Source organism: Erpetoichthys calabaricus, chromosome 4 (assembly GCF_900747795.2).
Source record: "Erpetoichthys calabaricus chromosome 4, fErpCal1.3, whole genome shotgun sequence".
NCBI classification, from domain to species: domain Eukaryota; kingdom Metazoa; phylum Chordata; class Cladistia; order Polypteriformes; family Polypteridae; genus Erpetoichthys; species Erpetoichthys calabaricus.
The window spans coordinates 332778831-332798992 of NC_041397.2; the positions used below are offsets into that span (position 1 = coordinate 332778831).

At 41.4% G+C, this 20162-nt stretch overlaps 3 protein-coding genes and 1 long non-coding RNA gene across 34 annotated transcripts in view; 2 read left to right on the top strand and 2 right to left on the bottom strand.

Annotated features, from left to right (window-relative positions):
- LOC114641392 (C-type lectin domain family 5 member A-like) overlaps positions 1 to 20162 on the top strand; it is a 1576682-nt gene that overhangs the window by 1405317 nt on the left and 151203 nt on the right. The window lies entirely within an intron of this gene.
- The window catches only part of LOC127527373 (lectin BRA-2-like), a 404208-nt gene that overhangs the window by 128885 nt on the left and 255161 nt on the right, over positions 1 to 20162 (bottom strand). The window lies entirely within an intron of this gene.
- LOC114641385 (B-cell differentiation antigen CD72-like) overlaps positions 1 to 20162 on the bottom strand; it is a 228270-nt gene that overhangs the window by 128885 nt on the left and 79223 nt on the right. The gene's annotated exons all lie outside the window — the stretch shown is intronic.
- LOC114641374 (uncharacterized) overlaps positions 1 to 20162 on the top strand; it is a 90759-nt gene that overhangs the window by 33565 nt on the left and 37032 nt on the right. The window contains exon 2 of the long non-coding RNA XR_007934712.1: positions 13093 to 13150. This is a non-coding gene — a long non-coding RNA (uncharacterized LOC114641374). The remainder of the gene's footprint in view (positions 1 to 13092; positions 13151 to 20162) is intronic.

A 20162-nucleotide genomic window follows, 5' to 3' on the forward strand; every position in this document is an offset into this window, starting at 1 on the left:
AACTATTCATTTATTTTCAGTTAAGTCATCTGCAGCAAACTTTTATAAATGAGGGTTTCTGATTTTTAGATAGTGCAAACTGTTTCTTCTTCATTGACGTTTTCTCTTGGAGAGCTTTTTTCATTTCATTGAAAATGAAAGCAGCAGCTGCCAAAATATGTAGCTTTCTTATTAATTTTTCAACATTGTGTAAAATAAATGTATAAAGTAACATAAAAGGTTAAAATACTGGTTATCCTTTTACAGTAAAATATTACTAAAGAAATGCAAAAAAAAGTAAAATGGATATGTTCTTTTTCTTTAAGGAGATTAAATATTACTGAAGAAAGAAAAAAAAAATTAAACAGCCAAATGGGGCTATGCATACGAACTTAAAAGGTTTAAATAAAACAGAAATATATATTTTATTTTTTACTTGGTTAACTTGTGGAGGGTGTATCCTGTAGCAAAGCCCTAACTTTTTTTGTGAAAGCCCGTTTCAGTCAATAAGTCTTATGTGTGTGTTTATGTATGTGTGTATATATATGTAGATATGTGTATATGTAGATATGTATATATATGTATATGTATATAAATGTTTATGTGTGTGTGTATATTATATATATAATATACTAGCAAAATACCCGCGCTTCGCAGCGGAGAAGTAGTGTGTTAAAGAGGTTATGTAAACATATATATACATAAACATATATGCATATATATATATATATACATATACACATCCACATATATATATACATATATCAACATATATATACACATACAGACACATATATACATATACATATTTGTATATCTACATATATATACACATATATACATATACATATTTGTATATCTACATATATATATACACATATATACATATACATACATATCTATCTACATACATACACATATATCTATATACACATACATACATACATATCTATCTATATATATATATATATATATATATATATATATATATATATATATATATATATATATATATAATATAGCTGATTACCCAGTGGATTCGCTCACTGAGTGCAAGAGAAAAAAATAAAATGTATGTATAAAATAAGTTTAATTGCCAAATTTATTTTTCCACAAATAAAGGGCACTTACAATAATATAGAAATCAATATAAACAACATTAACATCATTATCATATGAGAATATGAAGTAATATATAAGAAGCACATTGCATATAAATATAAATTATTAAACAGTAAAATGTTCTTCTATAATACGCTACCGTGGCTATTCGTTTGTCTGTCCAGGATTTTAAATCACCTGTAGCTCGCAAACCGTTTCACCTATTGACTTGAAATTTGGTACACATATACTACGTCACGTCTACTATTCGCTTTCCCACACATATGAACAAATATATATATACACATACATATACACACACATACACATATATACATATGCATACATAGTGCGTTGCAACACGGGCTGTGATTGTTACATGGGAGGGAGAGGACAAATCACAGCTTCCCGCTTTGTAATCGGGCTTGTGATTGCTGCTTTGACGGATGCCCAGATCCCACAGTATTTCCCCTTAGGAGAGGCGTTAGGCAAATGTAATTGAATAGTGGTGCTGCAAGTTATTGTTCTTTTTATCTTTATTTTATTTTATTGTAGAGTCAACTCACAGCTGCGCGCACCAGTGCGTGCGTGGCGGATGCGTACGGCTGACGTTTTCATTGTCTACCACCTCCGCTAATCATTCTTGAGGCAGATTGAAGACTTAAGTGCCAGCTTAACTGAAAAATTAAAGAAAACATACTAAGTTTTAAAAAAAAATCAGTTTTTAACGGGAAAAGATGCCGACGAAAGAAGAGAAGCAGCGGGACGCTAGGGTGAAGAGCTGCTCATTAAGCAGCAAGCGCATCAACCTCTGCGCAAACGAATGGTAAACGTACAGAGAAAGAGGATAAATACTATGAATGGTCATGTCAAGTATATTCACTCCACGTTATCGTGCAGTGCGCTGTTACTGGTATTTTGATAAAAGAATCCGAATAACATATAAGAAGCGTATAAATTATTAAACAGTAAAACATTAACATTTAAGAAGTAAAGATACATTGAGTACTACTGTAGTGCTTTCGGGTATAGTACATTTTTTGTTTGCCCATTACATGCATAAATGTATACATTTTTTGGTGTACCTACCCAAGAACATGCGACATGACCCGGCAGTGAAAAATTTATCGCTCCAGCAATTTTAACTCTGTTACAAAGTCATCTAATATGGTATTGCAAACGGCAGCGGGAGCGTTTCTATAAACTCAATTTAAAGTTACTGTTTACACCGTGCTTTGAAGATGCATAGTATGCGACACGTGTTTCGCTGTAATTGTGGGCTCATTAGGAGTACAGTAATCCCTCCTCCATCGCGGGGGTTGCGTTCCAGAGCCACCCGCGAAATAAGAAAATCCGCGAAGTAGAAACCATATGTTTATATGGTTATTTTTATATTGTCATGCTTGGGTCACAGATTTGCGCAGAAACACAGGAGGTTGTAGAGAGACAGGAACGTTATTCAAACACTGCAAACAAACATTTGTCTCTTTTTCAAAAGTTTAAACTGTGCTCCATGACAAGACAGAGATCACAGTTCCGTCTCACAAGTAAAAGAATGCAAACATATCTTCCTCTTCAAAGGAGTGCCTGTCAGGAGCAGATCATGTCACAGAGATAGAGAGAGACAAAAGCAAACAAATCAATAGGGCTGTTTGCCTTTTAAGTAAGCGAAGCACAGCGGCACAAAGCAGCTCACACCCCCTCGTCAGGAGCAGACAAAGAGAGGGAGAGAGAGTTTGTTTTTCAAGCAAAAATCAATACGTGCCCTTCGAGCTTTTAAGTATGCGAAGCACCGTGCAGCATTTCCTTCAGGAAGCAGCTGCGCACAGAAGGTAGTAACGTCCCTATCGTCTAGGTGTGCGAACAGCCCCCCTGCTCACACCCCCCTACGTTTGCGCAAGAGAGAGAGAGAGAGAGAAAGTAAGCTGGGTAGCTTCTCAGCCATCTGCCAATAGCGTCCCTTGTATGAAATCAACTGGGCAAACCAACTGAGGAAGCATGTACCAGAAATTAAAAGACCCATTGTCCGCAGAAACCCGCGAAGCAGCGAAAAATCCGCGATGTATATTTAAATATGCTTACATATAAAATCCGCGATGGAGTGAAGCCGCGAAAGGCGAAGCGCGATATAGCGAGGGATCACTGTACACAGTCACTGCACTCCCTTACTGGAATCGATCCTCGGACGTAGAGGCGAAGCCCCTAACGTTGTGCTACGGCGTGTGGTTCGTTCATTTCACAGCATGTAGATCGGGGTAATTACATTGCAGGCATTCGTAGTCTGATTCACAATCTGATTGTATGGGTGGTTACCTACCAGGTAACGCTTGTGGTTGGTGAGCAAGTCGGCTAACTTCTGCTACGGTGCCCTCTTTCAGTTGCGAGAAGCAGATCATACAATGGTTGAAATAGTTTAATATATATAGCAAAATCACCGCGCTTCGCAGGGGCGAATATGGTATTGCAAACGGCAGCGTTTCTATAAACTTAATTTGAAGTTACGGTTTATACCGTGCTTTGTTTCATATTCTTTTCCTACTTTATCAATTGTGTAATGTGTTTTTTGAACAGGTTTGATTCATGGAAGTGATCACTCCTGCTGCGTTCAGTCACTTAACGTGAGCTGCTCTCTTGTGTGATGTTGCGATGTCCACGGGTTTATTTAATGTTAGCTAAGACCCGGCAGTTAAAAGTTTCTCGCTACAGCAATTTTAACTCTGTTACAAAGTGATGCAAACTCTCGTTTATACCTCGTGTCTTCTCATTAAACTTGTATCTCGCGAATATGGCATTGCAAACGGCATCGGGAGCGTTTCTATAAAGTTAATTTAAGGTTAGGTTTATACCGTGCTTTTTTATACCTCGTGTGTTCTCATTAAACTTGTATCTCGCGAATATGGTATTGCAAACGGCAGCGGGAGCGTTTCTATAAAGTTAATTTAGACTTACGGTTTACACCGTGCTTTTTTATACCTCGTGTCTTATGAAGATGCTTGTATGCGTCACTCACTCGCTTCTTATTGTTTCGCTGCCTTGTCAATTGTGTAATGAGTGTTTTCTTCTGCGCTCTTTGGGGCTCCTCCTTCTTTTCTACGTACTGAGTTCATAGTCAGTTCACGTGATTACGTGGGAGGCGTGATGACGCGACACGCAACTCAGTCTCCTACGGCCATCTTGCTGCCTTCCATTACAGTATATGGACAAAAAAGAGGTTCCAGTTATGACCATTACGCGTATAATTTTGAAATGAAACCTGCCTAACTTTTGTAAGTAAGCTGTAAGGAATGAGCCTGCCAAATTTCAGCCTTCCACCTACACGGGAAGTTGGACAATTAGTGATGAGTGAGTCAGTCAGTCAGTGAGTGAGTGAGTCAGTCAGTCAGTCAGTGAGGGCTTTGCCTTTTATTATTATAGATATATATATATATAGATATATATAAAAGACAGCAACACTTATAACAATGACAACACAATTACATTGACAATTATGTTACGTTATTTTTAAAATGTTTCCTTTTTTTTCATAACCTCTTTAACACACTACTTCTCCGCTGCGAAGCGCGGGTATTTTTCTAGTAAGTAATAAGGAGGATCGCACTCACTGTAAATATAGAGCCTTTTCTCCAGTTGAACGGTTAATAGTGCTTTGTTTTAATGAGATCCACCTATGCTGCCTAGTGTGAAGGTTTTGAGATGACGTATGTTTAATATGGACGTTTCTTTTAGATATGTGGCTTTGGGTGTCACTTCTTATTGATTTGGTGGGGGGGTGTGGGTGAGGATTGTTGTTGCGCGCGCATCTTCTTTCGTTTTGTGTTCCAGGGGCTTGTTGAATACCCCTCTTTGTGTGTGTCCCGTCCGTTGCTTTTAGGGTGTGTGGGGTGGTTTTGTGTTCTTTTTTTTTGTGTTCCAGGGGCTTGTTAAATCCCCCTCTTGGTGTGTATCCCGTCCGGTGCCTGTAGGGGGGGGAGCCTTGCCGTTGTGCGCGAGCGTCTTCTTTTTTTTTTGTGTGCTAGTTTTGTGTGCAATGGGTTTCGTGCGGTGCCTGCCTTTGACTACATTTTTCTTTGCCTTTTCCCTTTTTCTGTGCTTGCGGCGTCTCATTTCTTTGTCCTCTTGTTTCTTTGCTCACTCCTTTTTTCTGTGGTCTTGTCCGCCTCTCGTGGCCCCTCATCCGCCTCTCGCGGCCCTTTCTTGCGCCTACGCAGTACGTCTTTTTGCAGCTACGGCCCATGGCCGGATGTGCCTGCGTCCATCATCCGGTTTAGCATTCTCGGTTAGTAATATGGACTAGAACGTGAAAATCTCCATGGATAACAATGGTGAGATACTCAAAGGACTTGAATTTACCAAAACTGACATCTTTACATTTTAACCTGCTTGAGTAAATGTTTGCCAAGCCACCGCCTTTCTTTCCTTGGCGATCTGCACGAGTAAAACTGTAATCCGGAGGCACAGATTCGATTAAAACAGCTGCGCCATCTGAGCTAAGCCACGTTTCACTTAGTGCAATAAAATCTATTTTGTTATCACTAATAAGATCGTTGATTAAAACCGTCTTGTTAGTTAAAGCTCTAAGATTTAATAGAGCCATATTTAATGTTTCGGAGGGGCAGAGATGAGTACTATGTGCGTTATTGATATTTGGAACAGGAACTAAGTTATTTTTATTAGCGCCATTCTGTGTGTACTTTTTGTTTAATCTATAATCTGTTTTTATAGTTTTAATACATTGTTCATCTAAAGTAGTAATTTTAATTAAATTATTGGTGTTTATGCCGTATTGCCTAGATTTTCTATGTGCATCGAGATTGGTAATTACAGTATTTATGTTGTGCACTTTTTTGGAAGATTTTATTAAACAATTATCATGTCCAAGTACAGCAGTAGCATTTCGGAAGGGGTTAAGAGCAGAGATAGATAGTCAAGATAAACGAATTACCTTAGATATGTTTTCGGAGAGGACCTGGGCACCGAAACTGTTCGGATGCAGGCCATCTCGCTTGAAGAAACGCGGTCTTCCCAAAAGAGGTAATATTGATAACAGTTCACTTACTTAGCCCAGTTTTTTACCATCACAGATAGATAGATAAAAAGCACTACATAACAGAGAGATAGATAGCACTTTATTTGTCAGTGTATCATTGATCATGGTATTAAAGTCAGTACTGTTTCCCTGTAGAAGTGCATACAGTCAGAAAAGAAGAAAGAGAGTGCACTCATGTCTGTGATGCAGTGGTGTATTCTTTAAGGAGTAATTGCTGGCATTGTGATATCAGGCAAAGGCACAATATGCTTACTAATTGGAGTACTGGTGTCTTTTCCACTACTTCTTATCTGTACCAATTGACTTTTGTGTGTTCAAAGTCAGCAGTGTTGCAGTTAGCAAACATCTTGGGTGTGAATAACAAATATTTAAAATGATTGTCTTAAGCCACTGTCATGTTAGATGACCAGCAGTTTTCAACTATAGCGTTCATTTTCATAACCTTAGCCTGTCAGTCAGGTGGTCGGTGGCGGTGCACTCCTGTAAAGACAGTCGTCTAATGTGATGTATCTGACTACTGAGACCAACTAGTTTGCGACTGGCTACAATAAGACCAAACAGGTTTGATTTTCCCATTGGGGTTGTGTACACAGGAGGGCTGAAAATGCAATGAATGCTCAACCAGAAGGACAATGCATGGAATGAAGCGATGAGGAATAAGGGACACCCTGTGCTCAGGGGCAGGAATGACAGGTCGCCGAAGGATTAAAGTTAAACAGGTCGTCCCATTTAATCAAACCACAGTCCAACCACAGAAATACCTCTTGGCATTGTACTGCCAGTCCTTAGGTGAAATATAAGCAAAAGACATCTGGCTCTTAACTGCAGAAATGAGGGTTGTTTCACAGGAGCTCCCTCAGGCTGGTTGCTCTGATCATAAGACACGATCTTGTCTTTTACAGGGCAGGGTGTCAGAGCTATGAAGAGAATGTTAGCGACAGTGCCCCTCTTGCCTCGGCGGGTCCTCGCATACCTCAGTTGAGCGCGTTAAGGAGTTCCTTCCACATAACAGAAGAGAAGCTTGTCTTACTGATGCCTCATATTTTACATGCCATAACAAAATGGACAAAAAGAATGAAAGAGCAGAGATTGTTGCTGAACTCACTGTGACTTTTAACCTTTTGTGCGACACACTATTGGCTGTCAGAAAAAGGAGCAAACGTGACTGCACTGGAAGATTAGTGCTTAGTCACAGAGACAGCTCTCTGTTGGAAACTTCATGAACAGAAATTACAGTTTGTGAAAAAGAACATCAGAGGGCCTGCAGAATTCTGGAAAAAGGTCCTGTGGACAAACGAGACAAAGGTGAACCTGCATCAGAGTGAGGACAAGAGCAAAGTGTGGAAATTAAAAGGAGCTGCCCAAGGTCCAAAGCAGACCACCTCATTTATTCCTTGTGTCTATTGGTCTCTGCATGAAGAAACACTTCCTAATGTTTGTGTTAAATTTATTCCTAACAAGTTCCCAACTGTGTCTCCATGTTCTTCTTGAACTTATTACAGCCTCGACACACTAGACTAATTTCCTCCAGGTATTTTTAAGAGTTTGCTCAATCTGTTTTCATGTCTGGTAATGGATTTCACATTTGCTTCTCTCTTTGTGCTTCTACTGTGTCTAAAGAAAGCATTTTTTACAAGGAAATAGTCAAACTTTACAGTATTTTCATGTTGCTCCAAGTGACTGATACTAAGGAGTGTACGATATGTATCATCTACGATAATACCTCAATTGTTGTTTTAATGATGTGCAAGCAGAAATTTATCGAGTATGGCACTCTTTACAAAAAAAAACAAACGAAGCACAGGAAGCTCTGCAGTCTACTTGTGAGTTTACGCCGTAGGAAGATCAGTAAATCGAGGTAAATAACATTCAATCTGGCTTTTATATAAGTAACATCTAAATGTTTCTTATGTAAACAACAACAACAATTATTTGTAGAGCACATTTTCATACAAACAATGTAGCTCAAAGTGCTTTACATGATGAAGAAAGACAAAATAAATAAGAAAATTAGGGAACACTAATTAACATAGAATAAAAGTAAGGATCCGATGGCTAGGGAGGACAGAAAAAACACGAGACCACTCAGCCCCCTCTAGGCATTCTACCTAACATACAGTGCATCCGGGAAGTATTCACAGCGCTTCACTGTTTCCAAATTTTGTTATGTTACAGCCTTATTCCAAAATGGATTAAATTCATTTTTTTCCTCAGAATTCTACACATAACACCCCATAATGACAACGTGAAAAAAGTTTACTTGAGATTTTTGCAAATTTATTAAAAATAAAAAATTGAGAAAACAAATGTACATAAGTATTCACAGCCTTTGCCATGAAGCTCCAAATTGAGCTCAGGTGCCTCCTGTTTCCCCTGATCATCCTTGACATGTTTCTGCAGTTTCATTGGAGTCCACCTGTGGTAAATTCAGTTGACTGGACATGATTTGGAAAGGCACACGCCTGTCTATATAAGGTCCCACAGTTTGACAGTTCATGTCAGAGCACTAACCAAGCATGAAGTCAAAGGAATTGTCTGAAGACCTCCAAGACAGGATTGTCTCGAGGCACAAATCTGGGGAAGGTTACAGAAAAATTTCTGCTGCTTTGAAGATCCCAATGAGCTCAGTGGCCTCCATCATCCATAAGTGGAAGAAGTTCGAAACCACCAGTACTCTTCTTAGAGCTGGCCGGCCATCTAAACTGAGCAATCGGGGGAGAAGGGCCTTAGTCAGGGAGGTGACCAAGAACCTGATGGTCACTGTCTGAGCTCCAGAGGTCCTCTGTGGAGAGAGGAGAACCTTCCAGAAGGACAGCCATCACTGCAGCAATCCACCAATCAGGCCTGTATAGTAGAGTGGCCAGACGGAAACCACTCCTTAGTAAAAGGCACATGGCAGCCCACATGGAGTTTGCCAAAAGGCACCTGAAGAACTCTCAGACCATGGAGGAAACCAGGCACCGCTCATCACCAGGCCAATACCATCCCTTCAGTGAAGCATGGTGGTGGCAGCATCATGCTGTGGGGAACTGGGAGACTAGTTACGATAAAGGGAAAAACCTGCTCCAGAGCGCTCTTGACCTCAGACTGGGGCGACGGTTCATCTTTCAGCAGGACAACGACCCTAAGCACACAGCCAAGATATCAAAGGAGTGGCTTCAGGACAACTCTGTGAATGTCCTTGAGTGGCCCAGCCAGAGCCCAGTCTTGAATCCGATTGAACATCTCTGGAGAGATCTTAAAATGGCTGTGCACCGATGCTTCCCATCCAACCTGATGGAGCTTGAGAGGTGCTGCAAAGAGGAATGGGTGAAACTGGCCAAGGATAGGTGTGCCAAGCTTGTGGCATCATATTCAACAAGACTTGAGGCTGGAATTGCTGCCAAAGGTAAATCGAGAAAGTATTGAGCAAAGGCTGTGAATACTTATGTACACGGGATTTCTGTTTTTTTATTTTTAATAAATTTGCAAAAACCTCAAACTTTTTTCACGTTGTCATTATGGGGTGTTGTGTGTAGAATTCTGAGGAAAAAAATGAATTTAATCCATTTTGGAATAAGACTGTAACATAACAAAATGTGGAAACAGTGATGAAGCGCTGGGAATACTTTCCGATGCACTGTAAATGACCTCAATCAGTCCTCATGGTATTCAGGGTTCTCCTGGAAGAATTTGAAGATGATGGTCATGTGGACTTCTTGCCTTTAATCCATCAATGCAGGGACATCACGGTGCTTTTGATCAGGTGGTACTGGTACAGATCGCCACTACAGAAAACCGGAAAAAGAACAGAAGAGAAAGTAGGGGTTAGTATGGATTGTGGAGCCACCACGAATAATAATGATAATTAATTGAATATCCAGAGCATCAGGATTAAACTAAGATGAAGCTATGAGAAAGCCATGTTAAAGTAATGTGTTTTCAGCAGTTTATTAAAGGGCTCCACTGTGTTAGCCAGGCCAATTCCTACTGGCAAGCTATCCCAGATTTGAGGTGTATAACAGCAGAAGGCCGCCCACCTCACCACTTCTTTTAAGTTTAGCTCTTGGAGTTCTAAGTAGACACTCATTTGAAGATCTAAGGTTACAATTTGGAGTGTAAGGTGTAAGACCATCTGAAATATAAGATGGAGCAGATCATTTAAGGCATTGTAAACCATAAGCAGTATTTTAAAGTCAATTCTAAATGACACAGGTAACCAGTGTAGTGACATCAAGACTGGAGAGATGTGCTCGGATTTTCTTTTCTAGTTAAGATTCTAGCAGCTCCATTCTGCACTCGTTGCAGTCAATTGATGTCTTTTTTGGGTGGTCCTGAGAGGAGTGCGTTAGAGTAACCTAGCCGACTGAAAACAAAAACATGAACTAATTTTTCAGCATCTTGCAATGTTATAAGATGTCTAACGTTTGCTATATTTCTTAAGTGGAAAAATGCTGCCCTAGTAATCTGATTAATATGTGATTTAAAATTCAGGTCAGAGTCAATAGTTCCCCTAAATTCTTTACCTCTGTCTTGACTTTTAATCCTAAGGCATCAAGTTTATTTCTAATAACCTCATTATATCCATTTTTTTTCCAATCACTAAAATTTCTGTTTTCTCCTTATTTAGCTAAATGTTTAGATGTTTGCATGATACGTTGGTGAGCTCTGTAAGCCGTGCTGTGTTTTGTTGGAGGACAGGTGTGGGGCAGACTGACTGGCAGGATGACGCCTGACCTCTCACTGCATCTAAACGGTGCCATCTTTCGCCTTTACGCCTGGTGCGTTGTTCTTATATGTGAGTGGACGTTTGTTGTGGGGGACTTCTGTTCTCTTTCTCCAATGTAGAACCCTCGTGCTCATCTGAGTTCACCTCTGTTATAGCATGTTAACGTGACTGATAGAATAAAACTGAATAAATAAATTAAAAAAACGCTAACCTTTACAAGTACCATACATTTACACCGGCTGTTACAGACTCAAATCAGATGTATGTCTTTATTGTATAATAGTAACAATAAGGGAAGCTCACTACTGAAAACGTGTATTTTGGGACATGGGAAGGCTCGAAGCGGCAACCTTTTGAATTGGAGTCAGCAGCTCTTACCGCTGTACTGCCAAAGAAGTCACAACAACAAGGCACACTAACCCGATTTCTTTTTATTTGGTTATAGTCTTGAATAAAAGCGCACTTGTTCTGTTAAATTTGTACCTTTTGTGAAAGTGCTTATTTGATACGTGGACTTACACATTATACACTTCATGTCAAAATTTTGTCGTTAGTACTAAAATATGAAAAAAGTTTGTCTTTTAGGTATGTCTTCAACATTTCCTGTAATGCTACACTTACAGAGATCTTTGTAGACACGGAACACGCAGGAAATGCATGTGTTCCAAATAACGAGATCTTATTAGCATATACAGCTCTAGGTACCTCACTCCCAGATAAACAAGGCTGGAACTGGGAGAGGTTTTTGTATTTTCTGCGGCGGTGGGGGGATGGGATGGCAGGCTGCTTGGTTTTTATCGACACATTTACAAGACAAAAGACGCTGATGGAGTGGTGCGAACGGATTTAAGGTGGGCCAGGTTTACGAGTTTTTTCATAGGCTTTGGTAATTCTAGTGTTAAAATGCTCTCCTTACAATAGTGTGAATTTCCCCTTGTGGATTAATAAAGCATCTGTCTATTTGTCTAGTTATGTCGGTCGTTTGTGTAAATCCTGCAGGCCACTTTGAAATGATTTACTCACACTTGCACGACTTGATCTCAGTAATACTTTGACAGGTGGTTTAAATGTTTTTGTGTTATTTTACTTCAGTTTTACGTAAATAAGTAAGACCTTTTATCTTTAACTGTTGTTTCCATTAATCTCATTAGTAAGCTACACGTAACATACTCTTAACAAGACCAAGCTAGATCAATATGACTTTACCAAACATGTTTTTAAAGAATGTAAAATATCAGCTAATTATCGTTATCGTCAAAGACCCAGGAAATATTGAGATAAAGTTTTTGGCCAGTATCCACACACCCCTGACTGATAGCTTCTCAAAACAGTTTTGAACTGCAATTTAACATTTCCTTTGTTATTTAACAGGTTTTGTCTGTCATCATAAAGTAGTTTGTTTAAAGGAAATCATAACTTTTACATTTTTAAATTTTGTTTTAGTTGGTAGTTCAAGGAGTTTTGCAGAAAAAAATATTCAAAAAATAAACACAAAAATTATCACTGTAAAAAAAAAAAATTAAAGTGTTGCAGCCATGGGTTTCAACCCAAATCCTTAAAATGACAATCATTTGCTGTATTAAAATAAAATAAACATAAAATACCCCTGAAATTGCAGTGAATTCTATTATTTAGTTAAGTGGCAAATGACTTTGCATTCCCACAATAAATATCTGTTAAAAATATGTTTCAATATTTAAAGGTTTTAAAAATTTGAGATCAGAACAAAAGAATGCAGATATGTTGTGAATGGCAATGGATGTTATTATAATAAACAAAATGGTTGTGGATATGAAAATCAAATTCAAAAATAGATGCACCTGCAATATAAAACAAATATAAAGTGGCAGTGCAATAGCATAATAAGAATGAATAACAACAAAAGCAATATTCATTTTGACTATACAAATAAACACTGAAGTTTCCAAACACAATCCTGACAGCGCTGTTGTTGAGCACTTGATGCAACTCTCCCTCTGCGACTTCATCTTTACCATTCTAGTAACTGTGTGGTGATGCCAAGCGGGCTTCCACTTCTTTTTCAGCTTTTCCAGCTGCCCTAAAGGGTGTTACTGCACTTGCTTCGTGCTGTGAGCGCACACATGAAGAATGCAGAGAGTTCTCATCGGCTGTTCTAGCACCTTCCATGTCATTCCGGTCTTTAGGAGTTGTACAGAATTGTGAGCGAGTCAGTCTGCTGCATCATTGTGCTCCAATGCCGTGCTGTGGCTAAGTGTTTCTTTTTACATTTTTACAGATAGTGATGACTGCTTTGGTGACGTTCTTTGCTGCTATATTCATACTTCAGTATGCAGGTGAGCTGCTTTCCTTTTTTTCCACTTCATAATATTGGTTGTTCTTTTATCTAATCATTGTCAGTGCCTGTGGTTTTTGGCTGCCCTGCCCCTTTAGCCCCATTCTCACAATTTAATGTAAGACTTGGTTGCTCTTGCTGTTCGGGCTCACACCAAACATGCTGTGCCTTCTAATGGTGTTGGTGCCAATGGCCTCACCCTGGCGCTCACTCTGCTCTCTGACAGCTTTGATAGCCCATGCCTGTTTGTAATGGCACATCAAGCCTGGCCACTTTTGTATTGATATTTTAGAGCTCTTTTGTTTGGGTCTCACTTGATCTGCCAAGGCTGGCCTGATTTCAGCATCCTCCACCACTGCAGTGTTGAATTGCTGCACTAGGGGTTGACAGTTTTGACCATTTTGCTTACCTTATTGCAGAATTGTGCAGAAGGAATGTCTTTTTTTGTTCCAGTATGTGAAGTCACTCGGCCCACCCCTTCGTTCCTGCTTTAGACTCAATAAAGACTTACTCAAATAACTCTGGTGATTATAACTGACTCCTTTGTCCAAGGTGACTTACAACATTTAATTTAGATTAGCATTGGTTACATTTCTTTTCTCATACCAGTTTGGGCACAGGCAGGTGAAGTCGCACAATGTCAGTAGCAGGATTTGATCCCACGGCCTTGAAGTGCTCATCCTTAACCAGTACACCACAATAAAGTCATTCTGAGCATCGTCTGCCCTTCAGGATACAAACCTGATCATCTCAAGAGCGAGGCAGCAGCAGTGCTACCACCGTTCTACTGTAATACCTCGATGCTTAATGTCTCTGGATGTGGACACTAACTCCGTTGTTACCCCCTTCATGTCCATCCCATTTTCCCAGTACACCAACGTACTATGACAGTTTATTATAATTCTGGACTCTGTCACCAGTTGCACTTTCAGTCTTATTGCAAAAAAAATGATTCCCCTCTCACACATTATCAAAACTCATGGACGAGAGTTGACTGTTTTTGTTTTTCTAAATTTCTCCTTCCATTAATATGCACCACTGACCTGATTGCAGTGTTCACATTGCGTATTACCATGGAAGTTGCCCTGTTCATTATTTTGGTTTGCCTATACTTCTAACAATTATGTGTGTATGAGTCCTGCTTTATAGTGCCCCACGTGTTCGGTTTTACCTGCCTTAAGTAAAATGAGATCTTTATAGAACCCCATTTGTACAGCTTTATCTGGAGGTGGGCAGCCACCTTAAGCAAAATGAGAACTCTGTGTAAGTGTTTTACATCACTCAACATGTATGGCATACCTGCACATGACGTGTTGCTTCAAGCAAAATGTGAATTCAGTGTAGGTCATTTATTGTGCCCCATGTGTACGGTTTGCCCGCATGTGGACCGCTGTAAGAGACTTGCTAGCTAGGCATGAGCAGCCCAAACGATTGTCTTCAGACCTGAGTGGCACAGGAGTGGAGTGACAATCACCAAAGCAGGTGCCCACTCACCACTCTGCTTCTTTTCAAAGGTGACCACTCTTGGCTGCTATCCATTATAGCAATCACTAATGGCACTGAACCTTGCCCTAATCAAACAATATAAACTTGTTATTGCAATTAAGCAAAATTAGTAAAACTCGACAGAACCAGCACTACTGAAATGTAGAAGAAGTGTGTTATTGAAGGATGCGAATGTAAGGATCACAGGTGATGATGGCGAGCACAACAGAGAACTTCAAATGTGAGCTCTTCACAGGCATACAGCCCAGTGCTTGATTAAGCAAACCAACCAAACAGGTGCTGATGATCCGAGTCCCATCAGGCCTGAGTGTGCAGCTGCTTCAAAGATTCTTCAGTCTGCAGAGGCCTTCTACCTGCTGTTTCGGTGGGAATGTCGACATCTTTCTGGGTGGGAGTGCAGATCTTCTCTTCTTCTTCTTGTGAGGTAATATTGGGAGCAGCAAGCATCCTAAAGTTAAAGGCCTCTCTCCACGTGGAGTTAACAAAGATTACATACATTTATACTCTTAAAAGCACTGTCATGTTCGCATGACAACATTGTGGGCTGATGCCTATAATACTTTAAACTGCCTCAGGCTATAACAGGGTTGTACTTTTGGACTTTCCTCTCAGTACTAAGTTCAGGTCAGCACAGAGTTTAAATTTGCTCCTGGTAGTTTGTAGTTGTAGGTGTTTTTACCTGCTCTGGAGTGTTGGCAGATGCTAAGTTTCAACTCCGCTGTTTTCACTACAGCCTCGCGTCTCCTAACCAATAACGGAATAGGACTTGGTGTAATCTAAATACTGAGGACTTGTTAGTTCGCTCTGTGCTTACAGAGATGACTACCATGTCTGCGGACGCTGATCTCAGAGCTGCTTTTTTTTAACCAGTGGAGCATGTGTATGAGTGTAAGCATAAGTTTAATATGTCACTGTGCTCTGTGCAAATATATCTTATAAAACTTGATTTCCACTCACATGCAGTACAGCAGACACATAGCCAGATGAAGCAGAGAACTGCCAGGCGAGCAATATGACAAGAAGATGGACTCGGACAAGTGGACACCATGCGCAATCAGACCATGAGGTGATGTGCTATTTCTGTCTGTCAAGTCAGAACAGAATTGTATCCTTGTTTGGAAAGCATTGTTGCCTTGTTTAGAATTGCATGTTCGCCTGAGGGGGCTCTGGACACGGAGAAACAGAATAAAGCCTTGGTACCCTGCCAGACACGCCACCGAACGAATGGAAGATATCCCCACCTGTTCCCGAGAATGCCTTCCACATCTGCATTGACGACACAGACAGACTCCATTTCTCTGGCCCCCACTTGAGGGTAAGGTCTCGTCATTGTCTTCATTCATCTTTGTATTATCTGCAGTGTAAGCTGACGTTTAACAACGCTAAGTTATTTCTCCTTTGTGATTTCCTACTGCCGTATCACTGGGGAAGAGTATAGTCGTTTATGTTATACATAAATAGATTCGGGTTAAGTAACATGCCTTCAATCACAAACAAAGCCTTTCCTAGGGAGCGAATGCCCCCTAGTGGACACAATGAGATATAATGGTTTTTGTTGTTAATAGAACAGTGGGCCTGCATTGAGATGTTACAAAAAGTGTGCCAGCTCAGAAAAAAGGGTTGGGGTTTGATATTTACATGGCAGTCATGACCAGGCGGGGGAGCTTTGAAGTGTCTAATAGAGGAGTGCTTTACTTGTGGCGGTTTTTCATATAACGAGTATTCACTAATCAAACATTTCCCAAATTGAAACTCTAGTAGCTGTGTGCATCATGGAGTTCAGAACAGAGTACTGTGTCATTTGACTCTTACATTTCTGGGACTCTGTGTGTAGGATTTCTAAGGTTTAGGCCCGCTGGTTATTGGACAATCTTTAGCTTTTCATTTGCCTTCATGTCTATTTTTATATTTTGGAAGCTTACAAGAAGTGTATCTATTCTCAGAGAAAACAGGATAATGGATAAAGGAATTTGGATATATATATAAATATAAATATAAATATGTGTGTACAGTGGAACCTTGGATTGTGAGCATAATCTGTTCCGGAAACGTGCTTGTAATCCAAAGCTCTTGTATATCAAAGCGAATTTCTCAGAGAAAACAGGATAATGGATAAAGGAATTGGGATATATATATAAATATAAATATAAATATAAATATGTGTGTACAGTGGAACCTTGGATTGTGAGCATAATCTGTTCCGGAAACGTGCTTGTAATCCAAAGCACTTGTATATCAAAGCGAATTTCCCCATTAGAAATAATGGAAACTCAGATGATTCGTTCCACAACCCAAAACTATTCATGTAAAAATGATTAATACAAAATATAAAGTAAAAGTACATAAATTAACCTGCTCACAGGTTAATTTATTCGCAGCTTTGCTCGGTGGTTGATGGGTGCCCATGAGGTGACACTCCTCTGGTCATGGGCAACTTCAATGCAGCCACTGGCACTGACAGGGCTGGCTATGAGGACTGTCTCGGTCCCCATGGGTCTGGTGACCATGCTGAGAGTGGCTCCATGTTCCTTGACTTTGCAAAAGGTCAGGGGCTGCAAATCGCTGGATCCTGGTTCCAGCGCCCTGAACCGCATCATTGGACTTGGTACTCCAATACTGGTGGTGCGGTGAAGGAGATCGATCACATCCTCGTGGGCAGACGCTGGAGGCCCTTGCAAAACTGCAGGTTCTACAGAAGTGCCCAGTTTGTGAATTCTGACCATAGACTTGTTGTTGCTACTCTTAGGATCCAGCTTAGGTCCAGTAGGTTACCACCTATTAGGAAAATGAGCCTAGACTTGGCCAGACTCCATGACCCGGCTGTTTCTAATGAGTTGCAGATTTGGGTACAGCTGATCCTAATGTGATGTGGGAGACCTTCCGTGACAAGACCCTGAAGGTTACTGAGGGTTGTGTTGGAGTTACCGGTGTTCTCAGAAGGAGGTGTTACATCTCGCAGGGCTCCCTGGACATCATCGAGAGGAGCTGCAGCACACGGCTCAATGGCAATTCTGGTCTGTACCTTGAACTGAGAATGACGGCTGCGAGGGCTCTGAGGGCAGATAAAGACGCATTTGTTAGAGAAATCTGTGAGCAAGTGATACACCATCTGTGGTCTAGCAACTCACGTCCTGCTTACAGAGGAATCAAAGCATTGCACACATCCAAATCTGTTCTTTGGAGAGTCGCAGTCAGGGCAGCTGATGGAACGGTCCTTATGGATGACACTGCAATTGTGACCCGCAGGGCTGGCTACTTTGAGCATTTGTTCAACGCTAATCCTCCGGCGAGGACGTTGGATGTCTCTGGTCCACAGTTCTTGAGGCTGATCCTCCAATTAGCTGTGAACCACCCAGTCTCACTGAGATGGCACAGGTGGTGAACCAGCTGAGGAGGGGATAGGCTGCAGGGTTCTCTGGTATCCGGGGTGAACTTCTCCAGACTGGTGGTAAGGCCGTCCTCCTGGCATTGCAAGCAATCTTTGCTTCTATTTGGGAGACTGGCATCATCCCAACTAACTGGAAAATGGGACTTGTCATCCCTATCTGGAAAGGGAAGGGTGATCGCCTGGATTACAGCAACTACAGGGGGGTAACACTGCTCTCGGTGCTGGGTAAGGTCCTTGCTAGGGTTGTCCTAAATAGGATCTGTGATCACTTGCTCACCTACCAGCGACTGTAACAGTCTGGTTTTACGCCTAAGAAGTCTACCATCGACTGCATCCTGGCACTGAGGGTTCTCATAGAGCGCAAATACGAATATCGGCAGAGTTTCTTTGCAGCCTTTGTCGATTTTCACAAAGCGTTCGACTCATTTGATCAAGCTGCCCTGTGGGACATTCTGAGTGTTTGCGGGATCCCCTCGAGGTTGCTGGGTATCATGGTTGGCCTTTACACTGGTACTGTGAGTGCTGTGCAGAGTGGAGGCAGGACCTCTGCGTCTTTCCCAGCTGATTCTGGGGTTCGTCAGGGGTGTGTTCTGCTCCTACTCTGTTCAATGCTTGTATAGACTGGGTGTTGGGCAAGGTCGTGGGGTCCAGCGGCTGTGGGGCATCTGTTGGTGAAGAAAGATTCACGGATCTTGACCTTGCTGACGATGCTGTGATCTTTGTGGAGTCAATGGAGGCTCTGATCTGGGCGCTCGAGAGACTGAGTGAGGAGTCTAAGTGTCTGGGCTTGCTAGTGTCCTGGATAAAAACCAAAAGCCAGGCCTTTAATGACCTCTTGGGTACAGCCATCAGCAGTGTGTCTGTTTTGCGGTGAGAGTGTCGACCTCGTCGAGAGGTTTACATAGCTTGGCAGTGACATTCATGTCTCTGGTGACTCTTCCTGTGAAGTCAGTAGACGGATTGGGAGAGCATGGGGGTTCATGAGGTCGCTGGAAAGGGGTGTGTGGCGCTCCCGATATCTATGCAAAAGGACGACGGTGCAAGTCTTTAGAGTTCTGGTGCTTCCTGTCTTACTATATGATTGTGAGACATGGACGCTATCCAGTGACCTGAGGTGAAGACTGGACTCCTTTGGTACTGTTTCTCTCTGGGAAATCCTTGGGTACAGTTGGTTTGACTTTGTGTCGAATGAGCGGTTGCTCATGGAGTCCCGAATGAGGCACATTACCTGCATTGTTAGGGAGCGTCAGTTACGGCAATACGGCCATGTGGCGCGTTTCCCCGAGGGTGATCTGGCTCGTAAGATCCTCATTGTTGGGGACCCAAGTGTCTGGACCAGGCCAAGGGGTCGCCCACGTAACACCTGGCTGCGGCAGATAGAGAGTCATTTCCGGAGGGTGGGACTGGACTGAGTGTTTGCCTGGGGGGTTGCCAACTGGGATCCCGAGCTGTTCCGACGTGTAGTGGATGTGGCAACGCACTGTACCAGTGCATGCTCCCCAACTTGAACTTGAACTTGAACTGGAACCTGCACTTTACCTTTGAAAAGAATCATGGCTGGTTTGACTGAGTTTCTAAACTCTTTTGGGATTCCACCTAACGGGACGACACGTGGAAAATGCATCCCGAAACAACCGCAGGCTCCCAGTGCTGTAGCAGTTCGCTGTAAAAGAGAATCCAAAATGATCGCGGACATGCTGTAAGCGCCTGCCGTTGATGGGTGATACATGGAAAATTATAAATGCAGGGCACAGTATTGCAGGGCACTTGGCCCGACCCTGCCTGACTACTGTGTCTGTGTATAGGAGAGAGGCAGATCACGCTACAATATATAACATAATTCAGGATAGGTTTCTCTGTTTGGAATTTTAGCACAGGCAAACCGATCTACATCATCAGCAGTTAATAATTTATTTTGGAACGTAACCAATAAATGCATGTGAGGTAAACCCCATTTTTGAAATTCGATCGTGTAACTGTATGCTCTGGTTTTGACTGAACACCATTTCGATTCTGTGTTGCATCGCTTCTCCGTGATCAGAAATATACTGTACATTGACCGAACTGTGGTTTCTTCGAAATTAAACTTGTCGTAGCTTTAATTGTTGCGGGACCACAG